Source organism: Hippichthys cyanospilos, chromosome 9 (assembly GCF_059441005.1).
Source record: "Hippichthys cyanospilos isolate Australia breed blue-spotted pipefish chromosome 9, RoL_Hcya_1.0, whole genome shotgun sequence".
Lineage (NCBI taxonomy): Eukaryota > Metazoa > Chordata > Actinopteri > Syngnathiformes > Syngnathidae > Hippichthys > Hippichthys cyanospilos.
This window is the reverse complement of record NC_142377.1, coordinates 6,388,085-6,402,467: the sequence shown is the minus strand read 5'-3', so window position 1 is coordinate 6,402,467 and position 14,383 is coordinate 6,388,085. Positions and strand designations below refer to the sequence as shown.

At 41.6% G+C, this 14,383-nt stretch overlaps 1 protein-coding gene across 6 annotated transcripts in view; it reads right to left on the bottom strand.

The window, feature by feature from the left end:
- Positions 1-14,383, bottom strand: part of magi3b (membrane associated guanylate kinase, WW and PDZ domain containing 3b) — a 144,039-nt gene that overhangs the window by 127,957 nt on the left and 1,699 nt on the right. The window lies entirely within an intron of this gene.

Sequence of the window (14,383 nt, the reverse complement as noted above, 5' to 3'; positions counted from 1 at the left end):
GTAATGACTGGATGTTTGTTATTTACAGTATTTATAGAATGGGCGGCAATGAATGACACAGTATGGGTAAATGTTTTGGGACGTGCTCCATCTTCATGTGCTGGACTCTTTCTATCATGTCAAAGTAAAAAGGTATGCAGAGCTGTAATGCTTTTTGTCCAGTCTCTGGGCTACTAAGGACTGCTGGTGGAACCAACTCACCTAAACACAGCCTCTGGGCTCGTTTGAACCTTTTTCACTCTCGTTGGTGCAATGCATCCCCAATGCAATGGACAACGCATGTCCAAATCCGGTCCTCAAGGGCCGGTAACCTGCGTGTTTTCTAGGTTTCTTCCCTGACACACCGGATTCAAATGATCAGGTCATCAGCAAGCTCACTACAAGTCTGATGATGATCCTGATCATTTGAATCCGATGTGTCAGGGAAAAAAAACGCAAAACATACAGAACAGCGGCCCTCGAGAACCGATTTTGGACACCCTTGCTCTACTGCAAGCCACAGTATAATTTGTCACATCACAAAAGATAAAGAATATATGCCTTATTTTTACATTCGCTTTAACAGTGAATGATGTCAAAGCGATGGATGGATGGATGGATGGATGGATGGATGGATAGATAGATAGATAGATAGATAGATAGATAGATAGATAGATAGATAGATAGATAGATAGATAGATAGATAGATAGATAGATAGATAGATAGATAGATAGATAGATAGATAGATAGATAGATAGATAGATAGATAGATAGATAGATCATTACTTATACCTACTCACTACTTCAAATGAATATGGGTCTAGCGCATTTAAAAGAGATCATTCCCAGTTTGCATTACAGGTTCCCTCTGTTCTCCCGGGACTTGTTCTCTCTCATTTGGTGGAATTTGGTCACAAAAACGGACGCTTACGTAACCGCGTTAACGAGCACCGCACGTCCGTCCGTCCATCTGCTTGGCCCCTCATCAGCCTGTAATCAGATTAGGCAGCCGCTGGGTGACTGTGGGGGGCTCATGCATGCCCCGGCCACGACGCATCTGTATTAACGTGGACCACCGTTTGGGGGGGTGGGGGGTTGTAGTGGGATATCACATGGTCGCTGCAAAACAGACGAATTTGTGCGTATGTGTGAAGAAGAGGTGCGAATCAGAAAATTAACAGGTCTACTGTTGACATCAACAGCATGTGTTGGTGTCACATGATTCATCTAAACACGGCTTTTTTCGAATTGCATTTACAACGCCAAAAAGACAGAGGGTGCTCAATGTGTGATGTGAATGTGTGGACTTCAAATCTCGGTCACGGCCTTCCTGTGAGGAGGTTGTTCTTTCTCCGCTCGTGGGTCTTCCAGCTTCCTCCCGTGTTCCAGAAGAATGGATTTTAGACTGTAACTTGTCCAGAATTATGAATGAGAGTCCAAATCATTTTTTGTCCATCTACACTGCTATTGGGTGGCAGCCCCTAAACACAGCCCCTCCCTAAAAATTTCTATTTCCTACAGTTTTAAACATAATTGTACAAACTATAATCATAAAAGATTTTAATATTTCAAATCTTATCTTATCTTGTACTTACAATTATAATCATATTGTCTGACAGAGTCTCTGTATCTTCCACTAACAGCCCAAGCTAAACTTGGCCACTCCTTAAACTTGATGAATCTTTTCACATACAGTGGTACCTTGACTTAAAGTCATTAGCCATAACTACATGTTCATCTGCCTTAAAGAAAAAAACTGTTCATACACCACCACTGGGGCAGCTTGAATTTATTCAATGTACGCCGCTCAACCTTCTGTGATTATACAAATACAGCATTTGTAAAACTTTGATATGAGCTATTGTTTCTGTCTGTTTCAAAGCTGTTTGTGCCATCTGTCTACGTGTGTGCGCGTTCCCGCGATTTTTGCAACAACCCTCTTTTTGAGGATCAAGACTTGCTTTGAGATTATAGGTGTGAATTGAATTCGGGTTGAGGTTGTGGTTAGACCAGGGGTCGACAACCTTTAACATTCAAAGAGTCATTTTGACCCGGTTTCCACGGATAAGACAACACTGGGAGAGCCAGAAGAGTTGCTTACAGCGGGTTTTGCTAAGCGAGGTTGTACCACACTATTTTCATTAAAAGAACCAAGCAGACCAAACCAACGTCTGAATCCATCCGTGTTCACAAACAGGGGCATTACAACGAGATTTATTCAGTGTTAAGAATTCATCACGTGCTCCAGTTTGTATTTTTTTAACCTCTGTTATCTTATTTTGAAATATTTGCTTTTAATCTGGAATTTCACATGTACTTTTTCCGTTCGTTATTTAGCTTTTAGCGATGTTCGTGGTAGCCAAGGTTTTTACCTTCTTGGTTTCAAAAAAATAACTAGCAGACTGACTCAACGTTTGGGTCCATCCTTGTTCACGTGCAAAGGCATTAAGATAGCATTTATTAGTTTTAAGAATTCTTCAAGCGCTTTTAATGTTTAAAAAAGTGGATCTGTGTTTTTGGAGACTAGCTGCAGTAATTTCCAGCTTTTCCATGAGGAGATGCCGACCAATAGCAGACCAGCATTGTAATGACGCATTGCATGGAGGCATTGACGTCAACAGAAAATAAGTGCAATTACCTAAAAACGCCTGCAGATGGAGACAAAAAAACACAAATACAGCCAACCCCTAGGGTCATGACAGTTGTTTTTGTCGCAAAGTGGGGAAAATACCTAAAAGGGGGTACGAAAAAACTTCGTATTCCACATTGCAACATGAAAAAAACGTAAGCCAGGGACGCTGTAACCCAGGGGTTTGCTGCAGTTGAAAAAAAAAAAAAACACCCCTTTTCCCCTATCGGTGTATTTTACAGTACAGTTAAAAAGAGCTAGTTGTTTATGTAATTTCATAGTGGAAGAAAAACAGTGTTTACCATCAGAGATTACACTACAGGAACCACATTTTTCAACAATTACATTGTGATGACAATAGTCTCAATAAAAAATAAAAAATAAAAACACGAGTGGCCAATGACTAGGAGACACATGTGGCCTTGGGCTCGTCACCTGATAAAGAGAAGCTCTACACGGAGCCGCCACTCATATGGCGCCCACCGCAGTCGGGTCTGATGTCTCATTGGCATTCAAGCGCACGCTTGCAGCAGGCGGCAAGTGCGAAAGCTATTAAGATTCCGCCAAAGCTGGCCGTTCCCTTGTCGCCAAACGTGCAGCAGCCGAGGAGGAATCGGCTGCGGAATCTGGACCAAGAGCATCATTATTTCAATGGATAGACTGTTTAAAATGACCTGTTGAGCGCCGAGGTCAAATTAATATGCGGTACAATTACGAAAAAATCTGATTTGAATTAAACGAATCCTTTTTTCTGAGCTACAACCCTCTTGATTTTTTTTTTAAATTATATCCATTATTATATCCGACAGAGCTCTTGTCATAAACGGTACATGCTCAGTAGCGTTACACTAAGCAACGCTTCTTTTTTTGTATGCGGTACAACTCTCTTGATTTTTTATTGTAACCAGCAGAGGCTGATTTCAGGGCACTTATGGTAAATAGTATCAGCTCAAATACTTTCATTTTCAGCAGATTTGCATGAAGTAAAGACTTTTTGTCCGAGCTTGAATTCTCTTGACTTTTTCTTTACGTGTATCCAACACAGGCTGATTTCAGAACTTTAATTGTAAATTGTGGATGTTCAAATGTTTCAATTTTCAACAGATTTACATCCAATTTGATGTAGTTAATTGCTGATGGGAAAACTACCTAAGTGATTTTTACTTTCATCTGGTAAAAGCAGGACACGATCGTAGAGGTCAAAGGGTAAATTCTGTGGCACGTATCAGCAAATGCCAGTCTTTGACAGCTGTGCTTCAGACTTGACACCATCATCTGTTGTGAGAGCAAAAAGCCCATTAAATTTTAACTGTATCCGGTGGTAAAAGCTTATGATGTCAGCTCTCCAAAATCGTCTTTCTTTCTGTTCTTGTCAGAGCAGGAACCCTTTGAATTTTTAATTATGTCCGGCATAAGCTGGCCATGATTTATTGAGGTCGCAGGTTAAAGTGGTACTTTTATACAGTATACTGAAACGTCACAATTTTAAACAGCTTTTCTTCCAAGTCGAGACCTTCAATTTCGTTTTTAATTGTATGCAGCACAAGCTGACCGTTAGGCTCCGGATTGACAGCTTCACTTTTTGAGCGGGGACTTGCCGCAAGAGCGTTTGCTGATGAAAATTGGCCGCCTCGAGTGTGTAAATCACCAGTGGGCCAGTCAGGACATCCATAGCTCTTCTCGGCCATGATCAGAACCGCAGCGTGACCGCTTAGAGAGGAACCATGTCACAGAGAGAGCCATCGGCCAGCCAGGACCAACCCCTTGCCCAGAATGCTAAGCTGCTCGCTAATCACCTTTGGAGATGAAGGCTTAATTCGGATGTCAAGGCCCATTACCTGTGAGCGGTCCAGAGGTGACCCGGATCACTATCTTGTAGCGATAAACAACATTTGGAGGATAATGCACATCTGGATGGAAAGCAAAATGCCCAAGAGTTGCATCGGCCAAATTTGCAGTCATTACAGTGGGGGTGGGGGGGTTAGCATGAAGCAATCAGCTCTGCATATAAATAAAGTCCTTGATTATGGCGGCTGTCAAATGCCAATGCTTCCAATCAAAAAAGTCATAATTCTAAAAAGATATGCTTCAGTTTTGAAGGTGTCAACTCTTCTCTGTTAAAAGAACCCTAATGGTGTTTAACCGTATCCGGCATGATCAAGCTCTAATCTCTGAGGTCTAAGGTGAAACACGTATTGGATCAAACGCTATGCAACACTTTTGACACTTTCCTTGATTAGATTGTGATTGGCTTGAAAAAATACGAACCATATTGAATTTGATCCATTTCTGGCAAAAAAATGGTTGTACTCTTCCAGGTAAAATGAATATGTGAGTATATGGCTAGTTTTCAAAAAGTTTAGCTTGAAACATGAAACTTTAAATATTGGAACAAGAAGACGTTTGGAGTATAATTGTATTTGGCAGAAGCGACCTGTGATCTTTGAGGTCCAAGGTTAAATCAGTACATGTAGAAATGTCTCAATTTCAACAGATTACCTCGAAGTTTTATTTGTATCCGGAATCTGGCTATGATGTCTGCTCTCCAAAATTTGTTTCACAAGCTTTTGAAAATTTCATAGCAACTGACATGCAATGTGATTATCTGATGTCTAAGTGATGTCTAAGCGTTAATTTGTAAATGATGAAATACATTTACATTCGACAGATTTTATTTTCTCATTTTAATGGTACTAAGCATGAACAAGTTGTGATTGCTAAAGACATATATGGAAACATTCAAATGCCTTCTTTATCAGTTTAGATTTCATGCCCTCAAAAGTTTTTGTCTGAGCAAAAAAAAAAAAAAAAAAAATGTTGTATCTGGCACAAGTTGGCCGTGATCTCTGAGATTTAAGGTTAATATAGTCCTCGAAACTTAAATGTATAAAATCGCAACATATGTGAAACCGATTGGACAACTAGCTTTTCTTGAGTGAGAAGCCTATTGATTTTGATTTTTATCAGGCGCACACTCGATGAGTTCAAGATTCACATTGTTGCGAGTTTAAATGTGTCTGCAAAATCGGTTTCACTTGATTTGCATAAATCTTGAAGGTATAAACTTTTGTCGTCCATAGGAAGAGCCATTCAAATATGAATTGAATCCAAAACCAATAGAGTGTAGGTTTGTAATTATATCCAGTATACGCAAATGCATTAAGGCAACACTGAAAACATAGCTCGATACCGCTAGCTGTTCTCCTCAGAACCCGAGTGATTTTTGAATAATACCCAATCCCACATCGCTTTGGACAAAATTAGAAAGCAAGGTTGCTAACAAGTAAATATTTGTTTTGTAGCCGCATTATAGCAACCAGCCAGCAGCTTTCCTGCAAGCGCTCAGAGGGGGAGGCTAGGTGGTGGCAGGAGAATTCTGCGTGCTGCCAGCAGTGTTCCATTGTACGGGAGCACCTGCAGGAAGCAGCTCATTAACCCCAGCATTGAGTCCTGATGCTTTAATTGGCTGGAAGGACTTGTTTAAGAACAAGCAGCCATGTTGAGCTTGTTGCAGTAATTGCTCTGTGGAGGCTCTCAAGATCAGACCGAGGAGATGTACTTATGCTTGATGCAATACTCGAGCCCAGATCAATCATTTAATAGTCATATTTCTCATTCCGGGCTTTATGCCTCTGGTAGCGTCACCCATGGCAAACAGGTCCTAGGTGAGGGACCAGATTAAACACAGCTCATAGATCCCTTACGATCAATAACATAAGTCAGCGAGGTAGTCCAAAAATTCCTTGGTGGCAAGCCCCCTAGGGTGGATGAGATTTACTCATAATTCCTGAAAGCTGGGGATGTTGTAGGGCTGCGCTGGTTAACATATCTCTGCAACATCGCATCTAGATTGGCGCACCAGTGTGGTGGTCCCCCATTTTAAGAAGAGGGACTGGAGTGTATATTCCAACTATAGAGGGATAACACTCGTCAGCCTCCTCGGTGAGGTCTATTAAGGGGTGCTGACGAGGAGGGCCCACCGGGAAGTCGAATCTCGGATTAAGGAGGAGCAGTGTGGTTTTCATCTCAGCCGTGGACCAGCTGTAGACCCTCTGCACGATCCTCAAGGGTGCACGGTATTTCGCCCAACCAGTCTATGTGTGTTTTGTGGACTTGGAGAAGTTGTTTGACCGTGTCCCCCATGGACTTCTGTAGGGGGTGCTTCGTGAGAACGGCGTATTGATTCCAAACCCCCTAACAACCAGAAAATTGGGGTCATAATGACGCTCCTACAGACCTCACTGATGAGCTAATCGTGAATCAGTTGTGTCGCAAAGTAAAATTTGGAAAACATGCAGGACACAGGCCCTCGTGGACTGGAGCTTCACTCTTCAAGACTAAGAAAGTTAAAATGAAAACAGGCTGGTAGTATGGAAAATGAGTGCTTCCCATCTGTTTTCGTGGCAATCCTCATTCAACCTACTTTTGCGGCCTATTTAGAAGTTAGTGGACCACTCTGGACCTCGTTGTGTTACACGAGCATTAGCATTTGCCCAAGTACAGACTTATGTGCAGTGCTGGTACGGCAATGGCTCATTGCATAAATTTGACTTATTTTCCAATAAACATAGACAATGCGGATTACTCTTTTTCAGTGTGTTAAAAAAGTCTATTTCACATCAATTGTGAGTCACTGCCCAAATTATACAAGCCATTAAAGAAACATTAAGCATTTATTAACCTTAAAAAAAAGTTTTGACAGTACACTAAATAGTAATAAATGTTTCCCTTCTGTTGTCATGTCAAACTATTTTTTCTCAATGTCTTTATACAATATACGATAATAGACCATCTTGGAGACCCTCGTTATTATCGTGGTATTCTTTGTAGAATCGTTTGCTGTGAATGCACTCAGGCTGAAGCAAAAAAAAATAAATAAATGAAAGGATGACTTCTGCACAATCTTGTGACATTGTTTTGCCAATCAATTTGAGGTGGACTGAGGAGTTTCATTTAGACAAAAACAGAGCTTTGCTGACAATATTGTCCTCAGGGACTGTTGAGATGAATTCAGGGGCAAAACGTGCAAATGCTAGGCCACCATGCTAATAGACTCGTAAAACCAAGCTTGTACCATTTGAGTCACGCACACATATTCTTTTGAATTCTTCCACAATGGAAGTGTTTTGAACATTGTAATTAGGATAATGTAACAAAACAATGTGACACTCAGACAATGTAAACACCTTTCATTTACTCTGTTAATGCAGTCAGACATGACTTAAGGACACAATTAGGTTTGACCTGCGGACAGTCTGGACGGAGCGAGTGTTCTGTGTACGACCATGTGTGTGGTTGTATGTGCGTAAGGCTTGACTAAAAGCCTGACAGCTGCCTGCAGGCACGTTCAGGGAAAAGCTTGATGAGCAGAGCCATGGAGGACAAGCAGGCTGCTTATCAACAACGTGCCTTGAAAGCAACGACAATGGCGGCAAAGAAAGGTCAGATGGCCACAAAACGAATTGCAGGGAAATAACGCAGCAAAACATTTACAATTACTGTATTTGTTTCTTGGTGATAGAGGGGACCTCAAAAATGTGTGATACTTTTTAAATTATGTAACAATAAATACACTCCAATCCACTAATGTACATAGCAATGAAGACCAATAGCCACTTATGTCTACAGTGTTGCCTTGTTATGTGTATATAAACCGTATATAAAATAGATGAATGGATATACAGTACAGTGGTATCTCAGGATACGAAAGTCGCAGTTAACAAAGACCTCAATATACAAAAAAAAACATGCAAAGAATTTTTTGGACCCATAACACGGAAAAAAATTGACACAAAAAACCCTGTGTATCGGCGACGGTATACTCATTCCTGTCATCCAAGAAACTGGGCACAAGACATGAAAAAAAAAACACTTTACAAAAAATATCCCGAAACAAATTAATTTCTTATCTCAAGGGACCACAGTATTTGTATTAACATTAAGCTATCAAAATGACTAATGCACATTTGAGGCTGTTATGAATTTACACGTAATACATTTAAAAGTCGTTTGGTTTTAATTTAAATAAAGCAGCAAGCCAGTCATCCTTCAAGCTTTTTTTATTTCCTTTTATGCAGCTGATTGCCATCAAGAGGTACTTCCTGATAGGAGAGGTCTATTAATGACATGAACTCACACTCACTATTGCTAAGTTGTTTGATAAGGGAGGCTTCACACTCATCTAACAACTGGAAAATATGCCGGCAAGGGGAACTCAGCGTGCAGTGCAGAACGGGTGACAAACTGTGAATCTGCAACCCGACAAAGTGCGGCTGCATTACAACATAACTATGCGATTTGGCCTCCGAATTAACAACCGCGGATATTCTTATTCGTAGCAACTTTCTTCAATTGAAAGGCTCCCATCAGCATCGCTGCAGCAGCTATCAACACTTTAGCTCGATAAACGGTGGAACGCTGCGATAAGAGATGATTAAAACTCATCCAAAAAAATGGACCATCTGCTTCATTGTTATTCACTGTGAAGGGAATATTTGCACCTGATGGTTTTAGGTTGCTCAGTAATGATGCTAATTATCATAAACTTTAACTGATTGGTGTAAAAAAAAAAAAAAACTCTTGCTCGTCCTGTAAGTGGTATTAACGCACACTACCATGTAGTACAAAAAGACAGGACCAAAGGATCATTTTTCGGTTCAAAACCATAAAACGTTTGGCGGCACGTGTGTGTCCGCGTGTGTGTGCAAGCACAAGTCAACTAAATCAGTGTTTTTTGGCTTTTTGAGCGAAGGGAAACTCTTTTTTGACTGAAAATAATCTCGAAGCGCACCACCAGTTGAAAATGATGAAACTTTAAACTCTGTAGCCCAAATTAACAATGTAAAGTCATTCCAATCAAATTTTCATTGTGAGGAATCAAATAAACGCTGTTTAACACCCCTTCAGATCTAGCACTAAAGCCGCCTAAAGGCAAAGTGTATTCACTACATGATTACGCTGCAACAAATTACTCTCACTGCCAGAAACAGCAAAATGTATTTCCAAAAATTACAAAGAATTTTTTTTTTAAATGTGAAATTGTGTAGTTTCGCACTGCATGCCAGACTACATCTTGCGGAACACTACTGTGCCATGGCTCAGGGGTTGAAAGAAAAACTGATTTAACTGATGCAAACGGGGCAAATAATTTTTGGTCAGTTTTGGTCAAATTTTCTGTGAAATTCTGTGAATTTTCATCACATGTAAATTGCTGAACAGATAATGTCGTAACAAGAGCCTCTCTGATTGCCGAGCAGTTCATTCATAAAACAAAATACGAGTGTGTAAAGACACTGTCGTAAAGATATATTGTATGTCTATATACTGTCTATATACTGTACCAATATTCTTAAGTCCCACCCCTTTACTGGGTTATGAAATGAAACAATGATTGCTGACAGATTATTTTGTAAATGGATTCATGGGTCACTCCCTCTAAATTGTGGGTCGGTTTCTGGGTAAAATCCAATAAAATACAAGTTGAATACGAGTTAAAAAAAAATACGAGTTAAATAAAATCGAATAAAATACGAGTTAAAAAAAAAAATATGAGTTAAATACACCCAACAGGCATCTGAAATTGTTTGCCAGATGGTTTGTCCAGCCCTGGGGAAGTGTCATCCGTTAGAGCCAGTTGCCTGTCAAGTGAAAGCACTTGTTTTGCAATTTCAAGTGAAAACACCCAATACAGTACAAAATAATAACAAAATGATTGTTTTGTACTTGTTTTTCTCGCCTAAATATGCCAAGTATGGTACAATATTTTTGCAATAAATGTATTGTTGAGAAAAAAAAGCTTGTAACTAAAACTGAAAGTTTATCCAAACTATAGGTTTTAGTGCTTGGAGCCAGGATAATGGTGAATAATCTGGTCGTCTGCATGGGCCATGATAATTGTGTTGGCTTTTTCACCTTTTGACCAGATGCCATAGACAAGAGCATGGCGAAAAGAAGTGCACTGTATCAAAAAAAGCGCGTTTGAGAGATGTCTACATACTATTAGCTCGCCGCTGAGTATAAAAAAAAAACACAGCTATGCATAGGTAGGTATAGCATGCTCTTTTGAGCTGCATACATGCGGTATAAATATGCGGAGCTACTATGCGCGCTTTTGATTAACTTTGATGGGAACGGTACCAATGACCGCCACACTCAACATGCTTTAGCCTGCTTGAGTGTGACGTAACTTTGTTTGGCTATGTATAAACCAGAGTCCATCCATCAATTATATGCACCGCTTATTCTCACGAGGCTCTCCGGCATGCTTGAGCCTATCCCAGCTGGCTTCAGGCAGTAGGCGGGGTACACCCTGAACTGGGTGTCAGCCAATGGCAGAGCATTAACTATTCACCCTCACACCTAATTTGGAATGTGGGAGGAAACCAAAGTGCCCAGTCAAAACACACACGGGCATGGGGAGAAAATGCAAACTCTATCCAGGAAGTCTGGAGTTGGAAGCAACTTCAAGGACCTCCACATATGAGGCAGATGTTCTAAACAGTCTTCCGCTGTCATGCCACCCATAAGCTAAAATGCTTATTCTAAATCATACTAAAACATACAACGTATATAAAGTTCAGTGCCAAGCTTCAATTCTAAGAATTCCTAGTTTGGTACCAAAAATCTTCATTTGTTACCATGGAAAGTTTCTGACTTTGAAAACGTCACTACTTTTGCAACCCTAAGAGTAAAAAAGCTGCGTTGAGTAACTAACAGTCAGCCACCTTGTTTTTCACATCATGAGCGTTGCGAGAGCCACAGCTGGATCCAAGAGCTGAAATAGACTCCAGCAGTGCAGATCTTTAAATAGAGGCGTCACTCTCGACTCAATCAAAAGGTAGCAGAGAGAGACAGGGCCCAGGCGCCGCGTCGAGTCTCGGCGAGAACGTCTTTATCTCTGAGCGCAAACGCAACCTCTGGAGAATTGAGCAAGCGGCGGCGTGAAGTGCCGCATGCAGTTTCTGTTCGGAGTAGCGTCCTCACTGTTTCCACACGTGGAGCGCAGAGGAACTCTGCGAAGAACATGGAGGAACATCTGGTGCACCCAGATAGCCCGTCTGCCATCGCTTGTCGCCGCCGAGTCATCACAACAGCTGATCCGGCGACTCCATCAGAGTGGAGAAAATCCACTCGCCGACTCAATTATGCAGGAGGTGTGAATAAATCATGAGGCCGGCACGTAGGAATGTATACGCGACACGGACGCTCATGCGGGCGCACCATGGTCGAGACGCTTCCGCCATCTGCATGCTTGACGCCGTCCATCAGATGTGAAAGACACGCCGGAGGACAACATACATACATATGCTCATGTTCTCACACATAACACGTGTGAGAGTGGGCCAAAGTGTGAAGTTAACTGACAAAGGTCATCGTGAAACCATGTTTAGAGCGGCAATGCAGACACACGATCGAAAACAAATGAAGTGCAGTAATATCGTTAGCGTCTTCATACGCCGTATATTTTGGTACCTTGAGAGCAGCTGACTGATTGTTGCTAGGCTACTTTCAATTGCGTTTGATTGATGCGTTTCTAAGTATTCCTCGCTTATTGAGCACTCTCGCACCCACCCCGTGCGAGCGGGTGAACATGACTTGAGGAAAGCTTATGACGACAGAAAAAATTCATATCTCTCCCACACCTCCCCCGTAAGAGTATTGGAAACACATGGAAACTTTCTCCATATCTTTTAGTTTGATTTTGGTTCTTGTTTTGAGGAGGAGAGATTTCGCACCGAGTTGGCAAAACAAATCCAAGAGAATCCGGACAGTTTTCCAAATAAAATAGCTTGTGGACTCGGATAATACATAAAACGGAAATACAGTAGTTAATTATTTTGGGCCGGATGTGGCCCGGTACCAGTTGATTCACGGACTGGTACTGGGCTGCAGACTGGCAGGCAATTGGAAAAATCATTTGAATGGGGTTCCCTGAGATAGAAAAAATTAGCACAGAAACAAATTTGCATCCTCTTGATGTTATTACGTTGGGAGTATGCCACTGTTGGATTGTCTGTCTGACTATTTTTATGTAGGGTGAGGAAGGTTAGCTGTAGAATGCCTTTTACCCATACAGTATGGGTGCATCTTAAAAACGGTAACTTGAAATGTTGCTTTTTTTTTTTAATTCAACACCATTCAAGGAAGATTGATGTATCAGCCACATAAGCACAAATGAGCGTTTGTATCAGCGTTTATAGCAGCAGCTTGTGTTAGCTGAGGTTGTTGCAGCATTATTTTCAATAAAAGAAGCGAGCAGTCTGAACCACCATCCAAGTCTATCCTTGTTCACGCATTGGAATATGAAAAAAACGGAGAGAATCATATAAAAGTTATGATGTCTGCAGCTGATTCAATCAAGAATGGCAAGGTATAGAGCTATGTGCACTGGTTAGAGCACACGGAAAGGTATTCCAGAGATTACAAAAGTTTACAAAAGATGAGATTTGTTCTGTTTTGTTATAGCTTTTACATTGTTGCCAAAGTGTTAGTGCGTCTTATACACAGTAACATGGAAAATGCCAGAATTTGACAGCTACTGTAAAATAAGGGTGCGTCCTATACACCGGTGCATCTTATATTTGGGGAGTTACTGTATCTCACAGAAGGAAAGCACAAGTTTCTTTTAGAAGTTGTCAGCTATAATACTTATCAGCAGTTTCGTGGAAAGATATTCAAATTAGGTTCCCTGAGGTAGGGAGGTTAGCGCATAAATAGATGTGCATCCTCTTAACTTTGGTGCATTGGGAGCAGGTGTTATCTTCTGTTAGATGCTTGGCTGAGATGCAGCCATAATACATACTGTAACAGGTGAATAGTCATCAGAATGGGGTTCCCTGGGCTACCAAAATTAGCAACTGCAAAGAACGGTGGTAAATCAAAACTGAGTGACACATCAATATCCTTATCGGAGTTTGGATGTTTGTAATGGATGTCATTGAACTGTGCAGAAGTCCCTAAAATTGAGACCATCTTTTGTATTATTTCCCCAAAAAGAACAATGAGAGCTCATGTGAGCTTCATTAAAGATTCTCTGGCTTTGTTGCCCTGAGTCTCGCTTGCCTTCGAGCTCTTTATTAATCATCCTTTGTTTAGTGGGGCAGTAAAGATGGCTGCTAGCAGATCTGGGGAGCGCAGTACACAAAATACACACCGCGTCACGAGACGTGCATGCCGGTTACTCCAAAACGACATGCACGCACACACACGCTCACGCACACACAAATATATTTCGAGTATGAGTGTGTAGCAAGGCTGTGTGGCTGATCTCCAGGGAGGCCAACCTGCATCGGCCTCTTGAGGGACTCAGCTGCTCTGTGCGTCTGGAGCATTCGGGATGGCATGATCTTCTGTTTAGAAATTCCTACATATAAGGACCCTCTCTCTTTAACCATCTTGACAGTCACATTAATGCTCCCCTTCGCCTGACTCCATTAGGGTCTGGCCAGTGCAGCATCCCACCTTATTATGGGATGCCAGAGGCAGGCAGCATCATGCCTGGGCCGGATGTGCCGTGATGAGACAACAGGATGCAGCAGGCCCTGCCACTCCGCTGCATCCATCTGCACAGGCTGAATAATGGAGGATGTAATTAGGCCTTGTTTCTATGCATGGGAGTGCACTTAGACTTGATGTCTCCAACCAGGCTGCCATGCCATTATTGCCATTATCAGCGTTCAATCTCCCCAAGAAATTGATGGGAGCTAACGCACCAATTAAGGCTGCGATGGGGCCATACGGGTTGGAAGGGAGACTGGGAAGTTTTGGGCGACAAA